The sequence below is a fragment of the Ambystoma mexicanum genome, chromosome 8 (genome assembly GCF_040938575.1).
Source record: "Ambystoma mexicanum isolate Mex_15411 chromosome 8, UKY_AmexF1_1, whole genome shotgun sequence".
NCBI classification, from domain to species: domain Eukaryota; kingdom Metazoa; phylum Chordata; class Amphibia; order Caudata; family Ambystomatidae; genus Ambystoma; species Ambystoma mexicanum.
The window spans coordinates 401809742-401834101 of record NC_090929.1 but is presented as its reverse complement, the minus strand read 5'-3'; the positions used below and the strand labels follow the sequence as shown (position 1 = coordinate 401834101).

Genomic DNA, 24360 nt, shown 5'->3' with positions numbered 1-24360 from the left:
TGCAGCGAGTCGCTGCGCCACTGTGCGCCACGGCTGCCTGGGGAAGCTAAAATCCATGAATACGCTGTGCGCCGGATTCGGTTTTGGCGCACGCGGCTGGCGCAGACTATCACACGCGCACGCTGTGCGCCAGCCGCGTGCGCTACTTGTGCGCTGAATTCTATGAATTACCCTGAAAGTCTGAAGATTTTCTTGATTAACTTTGGGCAAGAATGATGTATGGGAACCATAGGCCACTGACTTATACCTTAGTTGGCTTCTGTAAGTATATAGAAAATGAATTGGCGAATTATGATACCCAATGATTTCTTGCTCGGAACTTTTGGTTTCTCTTGTTTTATGAATATTTGTTTTAGTTTTTAAGAACTTTTGATGTATGAACAACTATGATGAAATTGTCAATTGTGTTATATATGTTGTATAAATATATGTTGTAAAGGTTCAACTTTTGAACCATGGACAAAAACTATTTTTTTTAAAAAATCACAAGACAATCCAGAGGCATATGGGGTAAAATAGTTTTGCCAACAGTTGCATGAATTGATGCAATCATAATCAATTGTGTAAAGACCAATACACAAATTTCCAAAGTAAAGACACCACATAATACATAACAGGCGAATTGGAATTTTCTAAAGGATACAAAGTATCATGCCAATTGGATATAATTGGCCATACATTAAAGAAAACAGTGGGAGAAAAAGAACAAAGTTGAAAAAAATATCCTTATATTAACCAATCGATGTCATAAATATAAATTATAAAAATTGCATTGGTTATTTGTCAAACACTGGAGTTCCATTGGGTGCATGCGCCACACACGCATGTTCCCAACACCAAAGCAGCTGTCACATCAGAACTGATATATATCACTGTATTCTGAATTCTAGTAATATATTGTATGATATAATATCCCAGTGTCCTAACTACAATACATCAGCAATGCAAAATTAATTCAATCTTGTTGCATGCAGTAACAAGCGATTGCAGCCTACCCGCAATGTTAAAACAAAAAAAACACACACCCTCTTGGTAATGAGGGAAACTACAAGGAAGGAGATGATTAGGGACCAGTCACCAGGTTTGGTATCAAATTCCTGTTAAGCACCTCTAACAAACATCCCGAAGAATAATGCCACTTGCCAAATGCTGCTAATATCTTTCACTTGTGTGCCGACAATTCTACAAATGAAAAGGGGAGGGGGAGGTGGTTGTGTTACAGTCAGGAGTTCAATGAAGCCATCTCTTATCCCCCTTTACTAAATCACAACAGCAACCACACTTGCAAAGTATAGTGTTACCTGGACTGACTGTGATTTTTCCAACCACTGGTGCGGAACCCCACTCTAAATTCCATACACGTATACCAGAGAATCACCAAATAAAAGGGGTTACAGAAAAGATGCTATTAGAGATTAGCTCCATCTAAATTCTGCAACCACATTACCCACGTCCCAACCACACGTCTTGTTACTCACATATGGAAAAAAGCTTTTCAGCTGCCACATCAAAGAGCTAAGCGAACCTGCTTGTTGCTTGAGTTTAAATACACTCAGTACTAGACCACTTCTAATACTAAGCCTATGGCCATCGGGATCCACCATGTTAGTAGTAGTAGCCACCAGCCACATAGGAACCTAATGCTTATAGTTAATACTGCTTATATGCCGACTATTTTAAATAAACAGCGATTTCGAACCCGCAAATGCGGAAACACCAATTTATTACATTGGAGCCTTATAAGTTATTGTTATTGTTATTTTGCATTTATATAGCGCCTTATATACCATTGGTATGGTCTGAAGGTGCTGGTAGGTTGAACGCCCTTGGGAACCGAAGTTCGGGTCAGTAGAGAGAGTAGCGAGAGGCCAAAGGTGTGTGTGCGCACCAGGTATGTGTGCAGCTGGTGCGGAATTCGTGTGGTAGCTGCTTCTTAGCGGTAGGTGTGGTGGTTGAGAGATCAGGAGTATGTGTTCGCACTGGCAGGATTTATCCAGGTCGAGTGTGGCTGCGTTAAGCCTGAGGAGACCGCCTGGCTGGGAGGTGTGAAACCAGCAGTGTTTACTTGGGGAGTGAGCGGGATATGTTCATATGAGAACAGTTATACCGAATGGTGTCATAGTATCTCTGTGTTCTAGTTGAGTGGTGGTGTAAAGAAGAGAGTAAGCATGGGGTGTGGTATGATATATGTTCTTTCAAATGTTCTCTGCATTCCAAAGCATATTATGTACGTCACGCAATTCTATGCGATCTAGAGAGAGGCTATTGGGCACACTTCTGAATGCAACTTTCACAGAGAGGCTATTGGGCACACTTCTAAATGCATCTTTCCACAGACAGGCTGCTATTGGGCACACTTGTAATTGCAACTTTCACAGAGAGGATATTGGCACACTTCTAGATGCAACTTTCAGAGAGAGGCTATTGGTTATACTTCTAAATTCACAGAGAGGCTATTGGGCACACTTCTACATGCAACTTTCAGAGAGAGGCTATTGTGCACACTTCTAAATGCAACTTTCTCAGAGAGGCTATTGATCACATCTTCTAAATGCAATTGGGTACACTTCTAAATGCAATTGGGCACACTTCTGAATGCAGCTTTCTCAGAGAGGCTATTGGTCACAACATCTAAATGCAGCTTACTCAGAGAGGCTATTGGTCACAGCTTCTAAATGCAATTGGGGACATTTCAAATGCAACTTTTTTCAGAGAGGCTGTTGGTCACAGCTTCTAAATGCAATTGGGCACACTTCTAAATGCAGCTTTTCTCAGAGAGGCTATTAGACACAACTTCTAAATGCAACTTTTCTCAGAGAGGCTATTGGTCACAGCTTCTAAATGCAATTGGGTACACTTCTAAATGCAGTTGGGCACACTTCTAGATGCAGTCTTTCTCAGAGAGGCTATTAGACAAAACTTCTAAATGCAACTTTTCTCAGAGAGGCTATTGGTCACAGCTTCTAAATGCAATTGGGGATACTTCTAAATGCAACTTTTCTCAGAGAGACTATTGGTCACAACTTTTAAATGCAATTGGGTACACTTTTAAATGCAAATGGGAACACATCTAAATGCAACTTTCTCAGAGAGGCTATTGGTCACAGCTTCTAAATGCAATTGGGCACACTTCTAAATGCGCTTTTCTCAAAGAGACTATTGGTCACAACTTCTAAATGCAATTGGGTACACTTTTAAATGCAGTTGGGTATACTTCTAAATGCAATTGGGCACACTTCTAGATGCAGTCTTTCTCAGAGAGGCTATTAGACAAAACTTCTAAATGCAACTTTTCTCAGAGAGGCTATTGGTCACAGCTTCTAAATGCAATTGGGGATACTTCTAAATGCAACTTTTCTCAGAGAGACTATTGGTCACAACTTTTAAATGCAATTGGGTACACTTTTAAATGCAAATGGGGACACTTCTAAATGCAACTTTCTCAGAGAGGCTATTGGTCACAGCTTCTAAAATGCAATTGGGTACACTTCTAAATGCAAATGGGGACACTTCTAAATGCAACTTTTCTCAGAGAGACTATTGGTCACAACTTTTAAATGCAATTGGGTACACTTCTAAATGCAAATGGGGACACTTCTAAATGCAACTTTTCTCAGAGAGGCTATTGTCACAGCTTCTAAATGCAATTGGGGATACTTCTAAATGCAACTTTTCTCAAAGAGACTATTGGTCACAACTTCTAAATGCAATTGGGTACACTTTTAAATGCAGTTGGGTATACTTCTAAATGCAATTGGGCACACTTCTAGATGCAGTCTTTCTCAGAGAGGCTATTAGACAAAACTTCAAAATGCAACTTTTCTCAGGGAGGCTATTGGTCACAGCTTCTAAATGCAATTGGGGGTACTTCTAAATGCAACTTTTCTCAGAGAGACTATTGGTCACAACTTTTAAATGCAATTGGGTACACTTTTAAATGCAAATGGGGACACTTCTAAATGCAACTTTCTCAGAGAGGCTATTGGTCACAGCTTCTAAATGCAATTGGGCACACTTCTAAATGCGCTTTTCTCAGGGAGGCTATTGGTCACAGCTTCTAAATGCACTTGGGGACACTTCTAAATGCACTTTCTCAGAGAGGCTATTGGTCACAGCTTTTAAATGCAATTGGGCACACTTCTAAATGCAGCTTTCCTCAGAGAGACTATTGGTCACAACTTTTAAATGCAATTGGGTATACTTCTAAATGCAAATGGGGACACTTCTAAATGCAACTTTTCTCAGAGAGGCTATTGTCACAGCTTCTAAATGCAATTGGGGATACTTCTAAATGCAACTTTTCTCAAAGAGACTATTGGTCACAACTTCTAAATGCAATTGGGTACACTTTTAAATGCAGTTGGGTATACTTCTAAATGCAATTGGGCACACTTCTAGATGCAGTCTTTCTCAGAGAGGCTATTAGACAAAACTTCTAAATGCAACTTTTCTCAGAGAGGCTATTGGTCACAGCTTTTAAATGCAATTGGGCACACTTCTAAATGCAGCTTTCCTCAGAGAGGCTGTTGGTCACAGCTTCTAAAATGCAATTGGGTACACTTCTAAATGCAAATGGGGACACTTCTAAATGCAACTTTTCTCAGAGAGGCTATTAGGCACAACTTCTAAATGCAGTTGGGTACATTTCTAAATGCAATTGGGCACACTTCTAGATGCAGTCTTTCTCATAGAGGCTATTAGACACAACTTCTAATGCAACTTTTCTCAGAGAGGCTATTAGGCACAACTTCTAAATGCAGTTGGGTACACTTCTAAATGCAATTGGCACACTTCTAGATGCAGTCTTTCACATAGAGGCTATTGGTCACAGCTTCTAAATGCAATTGGGTACACATGTAAAGGACAGAGTTTATGAATGCAATTATAATGAATTTACGGTAGTGATGCTTTGTTAGATGAGTGGTAGGGTAGTATGGCCTGAAGTAGTTGCTTCTGGCCCCGCCCTTGCCACACTTACTTATTGTTGGCTTCTTGCTTCTCCTGCGGATACCTGCTGTAGTATTAACAACTAAGCACGTAGTGATAGCCCTTGTATTATTATTTGATAAATCTCAGAAACTCCAAGAAAAAAAAAGAAAAAACCCCACAGATACCGACTCTTTTCATTGTGCATTAAGTGTTATCATGTCCTCCCGGATACGTAGTGGATGGCTGGTCAATGAGCTCCCCCACTCCCCCCCCCAAAAGGAAGTAAAATGTTATGCGGGAAGGAGACCAAACTTACACAAATGCAGAAAGTGTCTGATGAAAACAATATGGGAGACACTGTCTCTTCAATGTCTCGGGGTGCTGTGAACAAACAGTTTAATCCCCCCCCGCAAATCGGGAGACCATATGTCATGAAGTTGCTTTCACTTATGCGAAATCATGCAATGATGAACACAACCGCCCAGTCTACATCCCTTACCCTTCACGCTGAAAAATCAAAAAGAGATGGTGATCAACTCTAGGAAAAGTTTCTTGAGTATGCAAGAATGTGGCAAATTCACGCAGATGGAAGACAGAGAAGATTATTCAGGTAATGCGCCCTCTGATATCTCCATTCTGGCTCTGGCCGTTCTAATTGAACTCAAAAAGCGGGTTCAACTATCTGATGGGCCATCTACTCCTGTTACCGCCCCTTTAGGGCGTATCTCTATGGTACACTTATACACCTGTGACCAAGTTTCCCCCATAAGAGCGTCTCATGAGTCTTATCTAGAAGATAAGAGTTTAAAAAAAGAACAAACTCCTATAGGAAGTGCTCTTGACATGGATGATGAAAAATACATGGTAAACAATACCATGGTAAATGAACTTGCTACTACTAATGCTTGTAGTTAATACTGCTTATACACCGACTATTTTCAACAAACAGCAATATCGAACCCACGAATGCGGAACACTAATTTGTTACACTGGATCCTTATATGTCAATGAACTTACTACACATTTATGATATTTGCAAGCCATCGCATAAAGCGAATGTATTTTGCATCTAAACTAATTTATATGTTACAATATTGCACCTGACATTGTAAATTACTCACTGAAGTGATGCATAATGTACTAGACCACAGGCATTTGCCACGTATTGGAGCCCCTGCCACGCTCATTTACATGTCCCTCCAGTGGCATCACTCTATATAGAATTGCTGCTTAGCCGCAGTACCACGTGTAGGTGTATGCAAGCGCTCAAAGCTTACAATATATTCCAATATGGTGATAAAAATCCAATCTTAAATTATATTCCAATGAAATTATAGAGTTGTAAAATCTAATATTATTACATGCATATATATTGAGCATGTAAAGTGCACAGAGCTAGATATTTACACAAACCATTGTCTATATATATATGTTACAATGCAATTTTATCATTGGAGGATATAATAATCCACAAGTCAAATATAATACATACCTAAACAATAGAAACCTGAGTTCCCAAAAAAAGACAATTCTTTTTTTCCAAATATTAATGTGAGATGAGGTCTGTAATGCTGCAGGCATCATCATATTGCATATATATATATACAGCCACTAGATCACAAAAACACAGACAGTTCCTGACCCGTGTTTAGTCCAGTGTACGAAGTCCTGTGTTTACATATAAGCCTGGCTTCTAATTGTCGCAACTTCAACACACGCTTGCCACCTCTGGTTGACAGGGTTGCTGTGGTGAGACCTGAAAAGCGAATTCCACGGATTTCATCAGTTTGATGGTGATGTTGCCAACGTATGGCGAGAGGATATCTGTTTGCTTGACTTGATATTGAGCTGATATGCTCTTTTATTCTTATCTTAAGTGTTCATATAGTGCTACCTATGTAGTTTACTCCACATACACATGTAATGCAATACACAACATATTTAGTATTACAATTGATAAACTTATCTATTTGTTGTGTCCCTGTTCTCCCGAAATCAATAGCTTTATTTTCAAGTGCACATGTGCACATGGAGCAACTGCCACATTTGAAAAAGCCATTTAGCCGCATGCGTTATAGCTATGTCCCTCTCTAGTTATGCTCTTCATAAATGATGGCCACAACTTATTCCTGAGAGTTTGAGCTTTGGAAAATGTAATGCTTGGTCTGGTGTACATGTATTGGGTTATGTCCTTATCAAGATGAAGTAATACCAGTGTTTGCTGAAAATCTTAAATAAGTGCAATAAGTGCTTGCTGTCTGTGTTGTATCTAGTGATGAATCTCAAATGTCTGCTAGACAGGTTTCTATCTTTAGGTGTTAACAGGGTGACCCTCTCCATCTTGTTCACTTGTGATTGAGTCTTGTCTAATATAGTGACGGGGTAGCCCATAGCCAGAATTTTGCTTCTAATCTGTTCACATTCCAGTTCAAAATCACGTTGGCGAGTGCAATTCCACCTTGATCGTATGAATTCCCCTTTGGGGATATTGGTGATTACAGTTTTTTTATAACAGCTTTTAGCATGAAGTATTGCATTAGCGGATGTACTCTTTCTAAGTGTTTTGGTATTATAGCCATTGGTAGTCATTGCAATTCCTAAATCCAGAAAATCAATGCTGATGTTACTGCTATGAAAAGTAAATGTTAGCCCCCAATCGTTCAAATTAAGATAACTAACAAATTCCTCAAGCTGCTCTTTTGACCCACTCCACACCATAATGACATCATCATTGAAGCGTCGCCATAGATGAATGTATGGCTGAAATATGGGGTTGATCAATGCATATTGTTCTTCAAAGTAAAACGGCATATACCAGTGTAACAGAAGGTGTAAAACACAGGGGAAAGGCTGGATACATATATCTACACACTATGATGCAAAATTATTAGAACAGTGCATTCAAAAAGGAAAATGTATAAAAATGAGTGGCCCTTCATTATGAACAAAATACTAAACTAGAGCCTCAAATGTGACATAACAATCAAACTTGCAGATATTTGAAATTGTGAGAAGGAGCTCTGGAAAAAAAGGGGAAATTCCACCTACCATCTCTGCGGCACCAAAGGATAATATGTTAGCGCGGGCCATGCCAAAATATTGGAGTTATAGGGCCTCATTACGAGGCTGGCGCTGACGGAATGATGGGGGCCGATACGGGACCGGCCCCCTTCATTCCATCGGGGCCGATTACAAGCTTCCCATCACAGGACCCGGATCGCACACCTGATAAAACCAGGTATGCTTTCCGGGTCCCACGAGGGGAAGAATGAGGTAACAACGGGCCAGTTGTAATCTGCCCGTTGTTACCTCCATCCCCATTCCCATTGAGCCCTAGGGGGGCTCAAATGAGAATGGGGAATGGTTCCTGCAAGGAGGAATTACCGGGTCCTCCAATGTTGGAATGACCCGGTTATTCCTCATTGCAGGAACCCGGTAAATGAGCCCGGTCTGGTGGCAGCGATGGAGCTAATAGCTCCATGGCTACCGCCAAACTCGTAACAAGGGCTATAGAATCTATATGATGCCATTAGAGGTTGAAGTTGAAGGTTGCTGACTAGCAGATGGAATAGACATGTTCAAATCCTCAATTTTAGCAGTTCTGATATATGCTTTCAAATCTGCTGGAACATCAACTTTAAGAGTTACTTTGAGAGTATACAGGTGTATAAGAAGGAATCTGGTATTATGGGCCTGATTCATGGAAGTGTTTTATAATGGTGCAATCCCATAGGAAAACGTTCCATGAATCAGGCCCTAAATTGCTAATAACAGGTCTAAATGACAAAAATTCCTTTCAGCGTTCAGCAATAATTCTGCACACATATTGCGACAAAGATTCTGTAACCTTCTCCACAGCAGTTGATTAGATTCTTTATCTTTACTGAAATTTAACAGAACTTGAGTATATTCCAGAAGACAGGAGTATATTCCAGAAGACAGGATATCAAAGTATGAGGTGAAGATTTCCTCTACATATTATGGGCCTGATTCTTGAAACGTTTTCCTATGGGATCGCGCAATTATAAAACACTTCCATGAATCAGGCCCCATATGTTGTGGTCCTTGGAATGTCTTCTTTGTGCTCTTTGAATATTAAATACAGTTGATGATTGGATCCTAAGAATCTGAGGCAACATATGTTTAAGGAACAGTGCAGGGTCATCTCCTTCCATTCCTTTAGGAAGGCCATAAATGTGAACATTATTCCTTCGCCCCCTATTTTCCAATTCCTCATTTTGTTTTTGAATATGTATAACTGATTTCACAAGTGCAGTTACCCAATGTGTTATATTCTCAGCACCACTAATTCTATTTTCTTTTTTTAATTAATTTATTTTAAGATTTACAAAAACCAAAACATATATCATCAAAAGTTCAAACAGAGTATTAAACATAACACTGAGTGTTTCATAGGTACAGAAGCAAAAAAGTCCAAATCATGGATAAATATTGAAACATTTCAGATAATACAAGACACATTTTGTGCTATTCTTAAAATAAAACACGTAATCTCAAAATAATTCAACAATAAATGCAACATAGAACATTACAAAAACATAAAGACCACACACAGACTACATAAAACAAAACAAAAACAAAACAGGGGGAAATCCTCAACTGATGCACATAAATAATATTGGATAGTCGGATCCGATAGAAACAACTAATCCTCAGATACACAGTCACCATATAAATCTGTAAATGGTTTCCAAAGATCTCGATACTTATTTTCCTTTCCTTGTCTCACAAACATCACCCGCTCAAAGTTTGACAATACCAACAAATCATGAATCCAATTCTCCACTCTGGGCTTCTTCCTCGTCTTCCACACCATCAGTATTTGTTTCACTGCAACCACAAGTGCTTTATCAACCAACTGTCCATACTGACGAGTAATCGCACAACGCCCCCTACCCGGCAACAGCAACACCTGCATAGGCATCCTGAGAAAACGTATGGTCAAGATCGCCTTCAGCCTATCCAACATTTCCACCCAAAATTCTAACACCCGTGGACAATACCATAACATATGAATCAACGTTCCCTTCTCCTTTCCACACCCCCAACACAGGTCATCAGCAGTCAATCCTAACTTAAACATACGCAATGGAGTCCAACAGATGTCCTAACACTTTCAAATGAATCAATCTCAACCTGAGATCCAACCTACTTCTATAACCTACATTCCACATAGATTCCCACTCCTTTTCCATAATATCACAGCCCAACTCCTGCTTCCACCTCTCCAATGCTCTCATGTCAGCATCAACATCCTTAGAACATATCGGCATTAAGCTAGTATAAGTGCATACCATTTGCAGCGATGACATAAGGATCTGACCACCCGCCGAAACCACCTCAAGGGACCTGACAGCATTTCCAATCTTTCACTCAATAGAGCTTTCAACTTCACAAACCTATTGAGCTCCCTCCCTACCAGATGAAACTTCCCCCGCAACTCCTCGAACGATAATATACGACCATCACGCACCACATCACTGATACATAAAATCCCAGTCGAGAACCAACTCCTCCAACAAAAGGTTTTATTGGCTAATTGTAAACTCAGATTAAGCCAAATAGACGCTCCATAGTGTAAGTACAAGTTCCCTTGGAAGAGACTCAACCACCACACCAAAACCTCTTTAGTCACAGCAATCGTCGGAAGCCTACTACCCCTCCCAGGCAGACATCCCATCGAGGTAACAGCATGCAATGGAAAACCATTCAATTTATACCTTTCAATAAGCACCCACAAGGGTTCTGGTCCTCTCCGTATCGGAAAATAATACGCAGCCTTTTTCAAAATAAACCCTTTATAGTAGTGTTCCAAATCTGGGTACCCAAAACCCCCATTTGTAGTACTACATGTCAAAATAAACTTAGGAATCTTAGGTCTCTTTTTATCCCCCCACAAGAACACGATCTATACTAGCCAGCATCTTTTTTGAAAATTTCAGAGGCAAAGATTGCACAACATAAATTATCTTTGGCAAAAGAGTCATTTTAATAGCATTGACTTTAGCCCAAATCCCCATCGGTAATCGTTCCCATCTTCTAATATCCTTACTCAAGGCAGCCACCAATTTACCTGCATTAAATTCCACCATTTTTTGACATCCTTAGTCAGATAAACACCCAAATATTTCACATGGGACATAGTCCATTTACAATGCCAATCCAAAAAGTAACCACATACACAAGTACTACCGATTGGAAACACCTCCAGTGTGTCCCAATTAATGTTATGTCCCGACAACCCACTCATCCTGTCAAAGATATTTTTCAATACTACACTACCTCGCTCAGGATCCGCAAGAACCACCACCATGTCATCTGCATATGAAAGGACTTTAACTTCCACATTACCAAATTCCAGGCCCCTAATGCTTCGCTCCCCACGTATATATGCCAACAATGGCTCCAAAGCAAGATTGAACAAGTAGGGTGACAACGGGCATCCCTGCCTAGTTCCCCTAGTCAACCCAAAAGCTTCAGACAAAACACCATTTACCCAAATCCTAGCTTTGGCACCACTCTGAAGACAACTGATTATCCCCAGAAATCCATTCCCAAATCCCATCTGCCTCATTGTAAACTGCAAAAACCTCCAACTCACTCTATCAAACGCTTTCTCAGCATCCATAAAAATCAATGCCGCATCTGATAGATCTTCCTGTTTCAAACTCATGATATCAATCAAAGTTCTGATATTATCATAAACAAATCTATCCCGCAAAAACCCCACTTGGGATGTATGAATCAATTTCCCCATACATGTTTCCAATCTATTAGCCATAATCTTAGCAAATATCTTCACATCCACATTAAGTAATGAAATGGGACGATAATTGCTACAATTCTTCCGATCTTTCCCCTCTTTCGGTAACAAGGTAAGCATTGCTTTGCACATCGACTGGCACAAATCACCTTCATGTATAAACAGATTAAACAACCGACATAAAATAGGAGCTAAATTAGTCTCAAATTTCCTGTAGAATTCCACAGGAATACCATCCATTCCTTGAGATTTACCCACTCCTAGCTGCTTAATAGCCAGTAAAACATCATCCACCGCAATATCCATTTCTAAATCCCTGCTTTCCTCCAACGACAACCTAGGAAGATACAAATTCACAAAGAAACTTTCCAATTCCAGCTGAGACGGAAACACATCCTCCGAATACAATTTCTCATAAAATCCCTTAAAACATTTACAAATATCAATATTTTTCATTACCACATCACCACGATCAACAAGACTTTGAACAAAAGGTTTCTCCGTCACACCCTTCAACCTATTAGCAAGCATTTTCCCACTCCTATCTCCACATTCCCAGAATTTTTGTTTCGTATAAAAAATACCCATCTCAGTCAATAGGTCATTCTTACTAGCCAACAATCTCCGAGCCTGTAACATCTCTTCTTTATCGTTAACAATCCACGATTGCGCATATATTCGTTGCAAATCCGAAAGCCTATTTTCCATACATTTCAATTCATTCAAATGCTCAATCTTCAAGTGTGCAATTTTACTTATAAATACCCCTATTAATACCGTCTTAAAACTATTCCACACTGTCCTGAAGTCTGTCGACCCTTCAGTCTCTTCAAAATACCTCTCCATAACAGTCTGGATACTTTCACAAACCTCCCTATCATCCAAAACTCCTACTTTAAGACGCCACCTAATATATGTGGGCACCTCCCAATCCATAACCACCTGCAAGTCCATAAGAGCATGGTTTGAGATCTCCCTTTCCCTAATGTTCACAGCAATCGTTTTATCCAACAATGAATCAGACACCAAAATGTAATCAATCCTAGAAAATGTATCATGCACTGGAGAATAGAATGTAAATTCCCTTGAAGAAGGATGAACTTTCCTCCAGACGTCCACTAAACCGAAATTCTGCAGAAAAAAATCAAATTCCTTACAAATACCAAAATTAGTGTACCAACATTGACTAGTACGGTCAATCTTATAATCTCTAACACAATTAAAGTCCCCCCTAAAATAACCGTCTCACCATGCATTTCACTGAGTGAACGTGAAATGTCCTCAAAAAAGCACTTGCTCGGAGAACACGGCCCATATATACACCCTAATGTGATCTTCTTACCACAACACTGGATATCAACAAAAATCATTCTACCCTCTCCATCCATTACCACTTTATCAACACTGAATTGCAAACCTTTCCTAAATAGGATGCTGACCCCTCTCGATTTAGACAAATAACAATTAGAAAAATACCTACGAAATCTCGAATTAAGTAAAAGATGATTGTCCTCATCCATCAGGTGAGTCTCTTGCAAGAACACAACATCTGCTCTGGCCCTCCACAGTCTCGCCAAAACCTTCCTACGCTTACCCGGGCAATTCAAACCCTTAACATTCCAAGTCACCACTGACAATGTACCCATCTCCCTATAGTAACCTACTCAAAAGACCAAACAATCCGAAACAGTATCACCAACAATTGAACTCCAAGTCAGCACTGAAATGAACAGCGACACAAATACCTAAATTTCCAACAACCCGATTTACCATAATATTCAGTTGAGGATCTCCAGTAACAAACAATGCACAAAGACAAAACAAGATAAACATACAAACACAACCCATCAATGAACAGAACCACATTAGTATCTGGATGAAATCTCCAGATTGCACATGAGAGCGCCCTCCTCCCGCATATAGCATATTCCAACCCATCTCCTCCAGGATCCCAGCCCGTAAAATCAGTATCATCATTACGTTCCTTCTCATCAAACAACCCTCTAACCTAGCTAACATATGGAACTCTCTAAGTAAACCCACAAAACCCACCTAACATAGTGTATCCACATAGAGGCATAGAAGCTACAAAAATGCTGTAATTTACACACAAAAAAAGACAAAACAGTTGTATTACATTACACTATAGCAATCAAGTTCCCCACCATATGAAGTCAGAACCCAACCAAGTTAACTACTCAACAAATGCAAATTTTAAGTCTATTCTAAGCATATGCCAAAACAATTCCGTCTGGAACCAAAACTCCTGAACAATTCTCACACCCACCCAACCACCAAGATCCACCGCCAGCCCACTACATTGAGAAAACCGATTGAGACCACACAACAATTAGAAATAGTAAATATCGAAACACAGCAATGGCTTGCACACAGAACCACCCAATATATATTTTAGAGCACACAATGCACAGCCCAAACTTGTATCAATGAATCCTCACCACTTCCTGTCACAGAGGCTGGGGCCACCGCAATAAAATGTTAACCCCCCACTCAAATCCACACCCCCATTCGCACATTGCCCGTACACTGCACATATACATTTTGCACCATAGGAAGGAGCCATCAACAACAAGAATATAATTAGCAAGAACCATTAATAAGTAATACAATCACTACCCCCTTCTAACATGTCGCCTTACAGCACATTAATTAGAAAACCAACCATCCATCAGTTCATATCACTTCAATTTCAAGCCCCAACCACCAAACTGAATGTACAGTCTAGGGATAAATGCTCCGAAATCAACCTGGAGAACAAGGCATGTAAGAATTACAGTCCTTCTAAAAAATAAAAAAAATAAAAAATATTATTTTTGCCACAAAGTTCCCTTGTGGGAGCTGATAATATAATAAAATAGTAGACAGCGGTAGGTAAAGGTGTGGGGGCTCATTACAAGTAGGGCATTAAAACCGCAGTAATTCCGCCTGGCAGAATTACTGTTACTGCTGTGGTGTACGGTGGAATTACTACCGTATTAAAACCTGTCGGGAGTGTGCACACACCATCGACGGAAATGGTAATTCCCCCCAGCGGAATTATGGCCAAAAACAGGCCTCCCCAACGGTAAATACGCCACCATCCGGTGCAATTACTGTTACCACTGAGCAATTGGCTCTAATTCCACCGGCGAAATTACCAGTGGTGGAAATAGCGTCATCACCGGAATGGGAAGCATGGCAGCGGACATTTTAAAAACTCAACCCATTCTCAATCCACCACTTCCTGTAGCCATCCACAGCAACAGGATACAGGAACCATGTCCCAGGACAGAGCCAAAGCCAAAGTGCCAGAACACAGGCTTAGAAAGGGCAAGTTCAGTGAGCGGTTGCTGGAGGTCCTCACTGATGAAGTGGTGGCACATGCAGATAAACTGTATGGCAGCCGCCACAGGAAAACCTCAGGTCAGGCGTAAAGTCACACGCCATTCCCCCCTGACACCAAGCTGGGGGGAGGCAGAATCACTGTTACATCGCCCCAGGTGGCATCACAGCCACAGACCTGTGCAGCGCCCATGTGTGCTGAGTAAGACCAGGTGCCATAGCAGAATTCCCCCAGGCCACCCCCAGGAATGTCCACCTTGGCAACACGAAGGGCAAAGAGCACATGTAAATAGGGAGTACACCCTCAGCAGCCAGTAGACCCATCTTGCTGGGGTCATAGGCAATGGCCTGCAAATGACTATGCACTATAATCCAACATGTGTGGAATGTCCCTCCATCATGTAGCATGTGTGACTAGCAAGCCAATGTACCTGTATGCATGTTGAGTGACCGCATGTCATTGTTCACCCAACAGGGTCGCAACCAACTCAGGAGGAGGGTGAAGGGCCATCAGCCTCCCATGGCTGGGCCTCCAGGTCCACACCATCGAACACCACCCCAGGCACTAGCCAGGGACTGGAAGGGCAGGCAAAGGGGATGGCAAGTGACACCAGGGTCCAGCAGCACCACACCTGCCAGTGCCAATGCAAACACTGCATCCATTGCCAGTGATGGGGACACAGCCACTGGGACTGCACCCCTGGCACCTGTGACAGCCCCCCAACTGCCGGCAAATGTGGACATAGTGGCGGAGGTTTATGGTCATAAGACTGAAAAAATAAATCTCGAATTTTTTTTGACGTTTTTTATTCGAAATGGGGGTGTTCCCCCCCAACCCCCCTTTTTTAATTTTTTTTTTACCATTTTTTTTAATCCCGGACCCCTAAATAAATATATTATTAAAAAAAGAGAAATTTGACTTTTTTTTCAGTCTTTTTTTTAGTCGAGATTTTTTTTTCGAGATTTTGACCGACCACCAGTGGCAGAACCAGCTGCTGGCATGTGTGCAGGAGGCACAGCGCATCCCACCACCCAACAGGCACCCAACTCGACACCTGAGCAGGGCAGCCTGCATCACGGGCAGGAGTTAGGGGGTTATTCGGACATCAGGTCCTACGGGTCACTGTGCTTCCGCACCAGCCCTCTCCAGGGACCTCAACCCATTCCCCAAGCCACACATGATGAGGCAATCGTGAGGAGGCTGGAAGTGATGGAGGCGCAACAAGTGCGCTTGGAGATGTGGAAATGCACAGGTCCGCCACCTTCAAGCCATCCGAGATTGTGTACAGGGTGCCAGCCGCAGGATTCTCAGACGGCTGCGCAATGTGCCTCCCTGACTGTCTATGGTCAGAGGGTGAGGGAGCTCACAGAAGGCATCTCAGCCTTTGCCAAGGCCATACAGGCCAACATGCAGCTGACCATGCAGCACATCTGGGGGACATGGTCTGAGCAATCCAGCTCTGTCACCCCCACAGGGGGCTCCTTGGCCAGCACCCCTAGGTGCAGCTTGGTGCATGTGCTAGCCCCAAAGCTACTTGGGGACACCAGAAAGGGGAAGAGGCCACGAAAGTGACCAGACATTTGTTGTTAGGCACAAGGGATTGTGTTGTGGGTGGGGGGAGGGTGTGTTGGCGATGGTGTTGTGGGTGGGGGGAGGGTGTGATGGGGATGGTGTTTTGGATGGGGGAGGATGTGTTGGGGATGGTGTTGTGGGTAGGAGAAGGGGAGGAGGGTGTGTTGAGGATGGTTTTAGGGGGGCATGTTGGGGATGGTGTTATGGGGAGGGGGTGGGTGTGTTGGGGATGTAGTTTGGGAGTGTGTTTTGGGGGCAGGGTCGGATTGGCCCCTCTGCCTTTCAGCCCGTGGCCGGGCCGAAATCATCCCTGGGGAGTGGGGGCCAGTTTCTGGCCACGCCTGGGTCGGTTTGGAAAAATAAATTGAAAAAATAAATTAGTTTAAAAAAAAATATTCAAAAAGCCTTTCATACTTCTTGGTTGATAAATGAGTACCAACACAGGTTGGGTGATATTGTATGCATATTTGTTCTATAAAAAAGAGCTTAAGCGTAAGTGTTATACAATAACATATTATCATTTGACCTTGGACGTCTGCTTGCATTCACAGTAATTTGACAGTATGGATCCATACACACAGAAACTAATGATACATATGGTGATACATTCTTGTATGAAATGTATATCACATTAGTGAAATCAACCATATTTTTCGTAGTGTACTTAGGGACAATGCTATTTGATGCCACTTCCTGTTTTGTCAATGGGTGAAAGGTCGTGTTTCATCGCTTCCTGGCATGTCACTTTGAGGTGGAGTCAAATGACATCACTTCCAGTGATGTCATCAGAGGTCCAGGGTCGTGAGGTGAGGGGTGGGCCACTTTTTTTGGGTGACCGGGCCCATTTCTTGTCCCAGTCCGACCCTGGTTGGGGGTGGTGTTGTGGGGAAGGTGAGGGTGTTTTGGGGATGGTGTTGTGGGGAGTGGGGGAAGGTGTGTTGATGGTGTTGTGCGGAGGAGGGAGGGTGTGTTGGGTGTCTGACCATTTTCACATTAACGCCTTGAAACACTTGTGTATAGGCGCGTTCTAAATGCCATATCATATCAAACATTAGTTCAGCAGAAGCAATGTCTGGACATTTGCTTTTTTGTATATGTGTTTACTCCTTAATGTGACAATATATAGCATGTTGAAAAAATGTCCATGACTTCCTGACGAGCCATTTGACCAGCTCTGACCTCATCCCGCCTCAGCTACAGGAAGGGTGTCTGCCTCTTCAGGGGGTTGCATGTCCACAATCAGGGGCTAGAGGGACATTCTTCCTGAAGCACATGTTGTACAGCATGGTACAGGCAAACACAATTTTCCCAACCTTTTCTGGCCTGTACATCAATGCCCCTCCAGTCCGGTCCAAGCAGCGGAAACGAGCATTCAGGAGGCTGAAGTTCTGCTCAATGTAGAGCCTGGTCTGTACGTGGACCTCACTGAAGGCCACCTTGTGTGGCGTCTGTGGATCCTGCATGGGTGTCATGAGCCACAGTAGCTGGGGGTATCCAGAGTTACCTGCGAGGCGTCCTTCGCAGGGCATTGTGGATGTGCTGCCCTTTTATTATGGCATGTTGATGGGCGTTCTGTGCATGCATTCTGAGTGTGGTCGCACAACATGTCTTACATTAACAGTACTTCCATGTGACATCATTCAGTATTTGCATTGTTCTATTACACCATGTACCGAGCTCACAGCCATCAGTTAACGCATACAGGGTCCGTGATTGTCATGGCAGGGTGCCTTGGTGCCTGTTTAGGGCCTGTACATTACTCTCATGCATGTGCCCTGATGGTTGTTTAGTTGTATCTCAGCAGGTTTCTGTTGTCTGCGTCCATTACATGATAGCGTCATGTACCTGAATACATGGCATCACTACAGCTCATGTTATTGGACTTTGGTGCTGTGTTTCACTTTGTGGTTCAAGGAGTATGGATGAATGATGTTGCATTGTGGTACCTGTAGTCATGTGTGTGTGTTCAGGTCTGTAAGGGCAATGTGCATCTGAAATGTGATACAACATTGTCCATCATGTCCTAGTCCTGTGGTTTGTAGGCTGTCATTAGTGCGCTGATAGGACATGTCCTGCATGTACAGAGCATGCATTTTTCTGTTGTGACTATGCACCACCCCATTCACATTACTGCACTGTAGTGCTACACAATGGAATTGCGTGATGGCAATAGTACTCACCCACTATGAACGTGCATTGGCCTCTGTGCCTCTCCGTGTATGCAGGCAGTGTACTGTTGCGCAGGACCATGGCTTTGTGGGTGGAGCCAGGAAAGTGGGCACAGTAGTGTGTTATGTAGAGGTCAGGATCGCAGGTGACCTGGACGTTGAAGGTGGGAAAATGCTTCATGTTACGATATACCTGTTCATGTGCCCGGGGAGCCACTAATGCCACATTGGTGAAATCCAGGGCATCAATGACATTTGGCATGTCGGGAACTGCATAAAACCGTGCCATCATGGCGTTCTCATGTGCTGGGCAGGGAGATATACTGGGACAAATGTCACAGGAGGGCTTCCAGCACCTGTACAAGCACCTTTGGAAATGTGGGCTGTGCAATGGTGTGCAGAATGGCCATGGATTGCTGGAAGGTGCCAGTTCTCAGGAGTTGCAAAACAGACACTAGCTTCAGCAGCGGGGGCACATCTGTCCTGATCTTTATCATGCTCTCTACGTCTTCTTGAAAATTAAAGTGTGTCCCTCACCTATGGACTCCCTGTTCAGCCGGTACATGGTGATCAGCTAGTTGTCAGTGAGGGTCCATGGTGAGGGCCTGACCCGGGGTATGGGTGCACGTCTTGCATGGCCTCTGTTCCTCCTTCTCTCTTCGCCCTGTGCCAGTTTTCCTGTCTGTGTAGGTCCATGTGCAGCATGAGCAGTGGCATGTCCTAGGTCGCAAAGGCTAGTGGCATCATGGTGTTTGAAAGTGTGTTTGGGGAAGGCGTGTGCTTTATGTAGCCCTCTTAAGTGAATTGGGTACACCTGTGGCTTCATTTGTGGCACCTGTCTTCAAAAGGTGGAGGTAACTATGCGGTGTTTTTGGTGGTATTACCGCCATATCCCACCTTGTAATACGACAGTAATACCATTGGAGGTAATACTGTTGACAGTAATTCCATCGACTTCAAAGTCAGTGGAATTACTGTTGACGGTATTACCGCTGACTCATCATTTGTCGGAACAGTAATTGTGGAGGTAATTCCATTTCCACCACCTTTTACCGTATACCACACCCAACTCATAATGACCCCCAAAGTAATGTTCCATGCCTCACCTTCACTTAACAGCACCCTTTAGGAAGTGCATCACGGAAGACAGAAGGGGAGAACTCCCCAGAAGCTCACTATCGAAAAACGTCTTTCTGAGCTCATCACCACCCACTTAGTTCATACGAGCTTCAACCTCAGGTAAAGACGCGATCATTTAAGCAGCATTTCTATCATTTCTATTGCGTTAATAAACTTTGGCAAAGATTAACATGCTTACGCGGATGGGAGATCAATGATTAGACAGCCATCTTCGTCTGCACCAATTCACGCCCCCCTGAATGAGGTTTTGAGACATGTGGGAACAGTGAAGAGAAGATATAGAAATAGGTAAAGTGGTGGTTTTCTCTTGTTAACATAAACATAGTCCTACTGAATACCCAGGTCAACACAATTAGAAATTTAAGATCTTCAGGGACCAACAGATAAAGTAGACTAGCAGTACTGGTTGAAGCTGTGCCACAAGGCCAAAAACATACTTGAAATCTCTTTGGGTGGATTCCCTTCTTGTGGATAAAAGGCTAATTACGTTCTTAACGTCAGTCAATCCTTGATGTGTTCTGAGAAACTGCCCACAGGCTGCCAATGGTTAACTATTGTGATAAAGTTTTATAAAATGTCGTAATCTATCACTGGAATCCACCAGCACATTTCACTCATGGGGCCAAATAACAATAAACACAAGCATAAATCTTTTTGCCATTGCTGAATAGAGCCAAGTCTTAACCGGAAAACTAGACAGGTGACAGGCACTTGAAGACTTGAAAGGGAACTAGAGTATATAGCATGTTCTCTAAGAAGGAGTGCTCCTTGGGTGGTCAACCACCCAAGGCCTTTATTGTGGTCTGTGGATGATATGTTTAAAGTGCTGTTGTGACAACATCCTTTTAAGTACACACACCTTGAGTCCTGCCATTAGAGGCTCCAAGATATTTTTTGTTAATTGAACATTTGTATGGCGCCTATAGCAAAAAGTGTTTCCATGCTCCACAAGACAAAAAAGAGGGTGGAGCAAAGGATACACAACAATAACAGTCCTACTGGGCCTTATGTCATTCGGATCATGCAAGTGCAGTTTCAAGAATTTCAAGGCGAGGGGGAAGATCAGGGCAAGGGATGGGATAGGAAGAGGGTGAAAGGAGAAGTGCAGGAGGGGATGGGCCTGAGCGGCTGGGCAAGTGCCAGAGGGAAAAGGGTTAGGAGGCAACTCGTACAAGAACAGGGGAGGACAAGCCTCAGTAGGCTTGTCCTGGAAGGGTGCCCAAAGGCATGAACTGGTAAGAGGTGCGGGGGAAGACGGGCCGAACGAGGGCTTGAACCCAACACTCATAAGGGCACAGGCAACCAGTCGCAGCGACAAGAGGAGGCTAGCAGCGGAGGGGGAGAGGGAAGGAGTAAGAGGAGAAAAGGAGAGTCTTGAGAAGCTTCCGGAACTTAAGGAGGTCCAGCACAAGACAGAGAGGGGCAGAGAGGCTGTTCCAGAGGGAGGCTTCTGCTGAAGAAAGAGATCTACCTCCCACTCTCTGCTTGGTGAAACGTCTGATCTTCAGAGAGTTGGAACTAGAGGATTGAAGGACTCTAGCAGGGAAGTATCTAGGGAGAGAGAGTTGGATGTAGCAGGGTCCTAGGCCCCAGTAAAGCCTTGTGGGTGATGCAGAGAGTGTTGAATTTGATCTTTGCAACCACCGGGAGCCCGTGGAGAGATTTTAGGGCTGGAGAGATGCAGTCCCAGTGCTTGAGGCCAAGGATAAATCTTGCAGTCCTATTCTGTATTAGTTGAAGAGGGCCGAGGGAGGAAAGAGTCAGATTAAGGAAGAGGCTGTTGCAGTAATCAAGGCTGGAGAGAACCAGAGCTCTGGAGACATTGAGTTTCTCGGGGAAGATGAGGAAAGGGAGAATGCCTCTGAGGAAATGAAGCTAAAAGTGGGCCTTCTTGGCAAAGTCAGCGATATGAGGTGAGAGAGAGAGAGGAATCGAAGATATCCCCCAGGTTTTTAGCCTCACAGGAGGGCGGCCAGAGTCTAGGAGGGTATTAGGGGGTAGGAGTCCCAATGAGGAGGATCTCAGTCTTGTTGCCGTTAAGACAGAGATCGTTAGCAGCACACCATGCCTGAATAGCAATCAGACAGTCAGGAATGAGAGAGGGAGGAGAGACAAAAGAGGAGGGAAGCTTAAAGGAGAGCTGTGTGTCCTCAGCATAACACTGGAAATGAGGAGAGAAGGTGGAGATCAGGTGGGAAAGAGGGACACGGTCAATGTTGAACAGCCGCGGTGAGAGGATAGAGCCATGAGGGACGCGGCAAGTCGAGAGTTAGGTAGAGGAGAGAAAAGGGCCCAATTGAACTTCGGACGGCCTATTCGAGAGGAAAGAGACATCCGCCAGGTGGCGCTCAAGAATGGACCGCTGAGCTACAGTGGAGCAGTGGTGTGGTGGTGTACCCAGATTTTACCAAAGCTGTTCACAAAGCAAGGCAATCCTTTGATGCAGTGCAGAGAAAACTCAGAGAAAAGTGAGTCAAATATGCAATGATTTACCCAGCTATCATGCGTATCTGCGGCCCGCAAGAGGCACGCTTCTTCAGCAAGCCCTCCGAAGCCTGGGACTGGGCGGATATTGTTCCCTGCCACCCAGACGACCGGCGGCAGGGGGAGGTACCGGGCAAAGCATGAGTGGGACAACCCAGAGCTGGGACAACGGGAAGAACGGGACCTATGGACAATCGCTAACGGACAATGAGAAGAGGCAGCCCGGCGGGAAGACTAGCATGCATTACCCGCAAGTACTGTATGGTTACTGTGGTTATAGCGTGGGAGTAGGGGCAGAGCGACCCAAGCGTGCAGCCTCACAGATCAGATACCATCTCCTGCAGTTGAGCAGAGGTTCAGTTAGTAGTTAAAGAGGAGACACATGCTTCTGGTTTGGGAGAAGTCTGGTGATGCACCACATCAGGGATCAGAAAGCGGAAAATAGTCTTGCTCCAGGAAACCCACTTGATGGGAACGGTATGCAAGTGCTTTGGAAGAGGGCAGTATAATGTGGTGGAACACGCAGACTATCACAGGGGTTACCGGGGTGGCAATCCTGGTACACAAATCTGTGCCCCTGTAGTTAAACAAGGTGGTCAGGGATTGAGTGGATCCAGATGTGGGAATCATGGGGGTCATTTGGGGGGAAACAGTTCACATTGTCAGCACTTATAAGCCTCTACCACTGCTGGCAGACCTCCTGGTGGTTTAGAAACACTGCAAGCGACTTATGGGACGGAATTCACATTGGTGGGAGGTGGCTATAATGACGTCTTGGACTGGGGTATGAACCGATGGTACAGGGGAGCAATGTGTCAAAGCGGTGAGGGGTGCATCAAACTTGCATCCTTCCTGGTGACGACCAGGTTACAGGACACATGGAGAGATCTCCACCCTGGCCAGATACACTTTTCTTACCACTCTGATGCCCACGACTCCCGGTCGAGGTTGGACTACATGTTGGGGCTCTGGATGGCACTGGGCAGGGTGGTGGAGGAATGGTATATGCCATGGGGACTATCCGACCATGCCCCGCTCATCTGTTGGGAGGGGAAAGAGAGAACAGGAGAGCAGGGGAGGGGGAATGGATGTTGAACGCATAACATTTGGGCGATGTAAGCGATTAGGGAGGCCATCCGGAAGGATCACAGGAATACTTCAACTTGAACACAGGGATGGTGGAAAGTGGGGGCACGTTAAGGGAAGCATATAAGGCGATGTAATGCGTTGTATTGAATTGTAATGTAAAACATGGAGTCTGGGTGAAATGCATTCTGGGTGAGCCCAGAGCAGCAATGGACATTTTTCTTTGTCAGTGAGAGCTGCATTTTGATGTGAAGTCTGAACACTGTTTGTATTCTTTCATTAGAAAACTTGTTTCTCTCATCTATGCTAGTTTGCAGTGTTTCAAGGATTGTTTTGAATAAAGGTGCCAGCTAGCGCCTGTTTATGTTGTGGAGCTGAGAAAAAGTTATGTTGTCTCTCACGCTACCATGAGAAAGGGAACAGTTTACCTCTTCAAATGACAATGGGTCATTCGGCCGATGATCCATGGGAACTGGCAACAGGTTGAAACTTGGAAAATGCCAACACACAGTTGCTGATGGCTTAAAAATGAAAGGCATCCATGCAGTCAGACAGAGGAGGCTTCTTGGATGCGGTAGATGCACCATCTTCTGGCCCGTTGTGCTATGAAGATCTCTCTGCCTTCCTGGTATGGAGCTTTCCAGTGAAGTCTTGGTGAGATAATGGTGCCAATGGTGAAGCATTTTTATCTAAACCATTTACTAATCATTCATTTATTTTCTTTATTGCATTTATTTTGTTATGTATGTTGATTGAGAATTAACGTCCATAAAGAGCCATTTTATAATCTGAGTGTGTGTCTGTGTGAATAATTGTCTTTCAGCGTCCAAGGTTGTTTTCAGTTAGTGTACTGG

General features: G+C 43.6%; 1 protein-coding gene across 1 annotated transcript in view; it reads right to left on the bottom strand.

Annotated features, from left to right (window-relative positions):
* C8H9orf43 (chromosome 8 C9orf43 homolog) overlaps positions 1-24360 on the bottom strand; it is a 906643-nt gene that overhangs the window by 471382 nt on the left and 410901 nt on the right. The gene's annotated exons all lie outside the window — the stretch shown is intronic.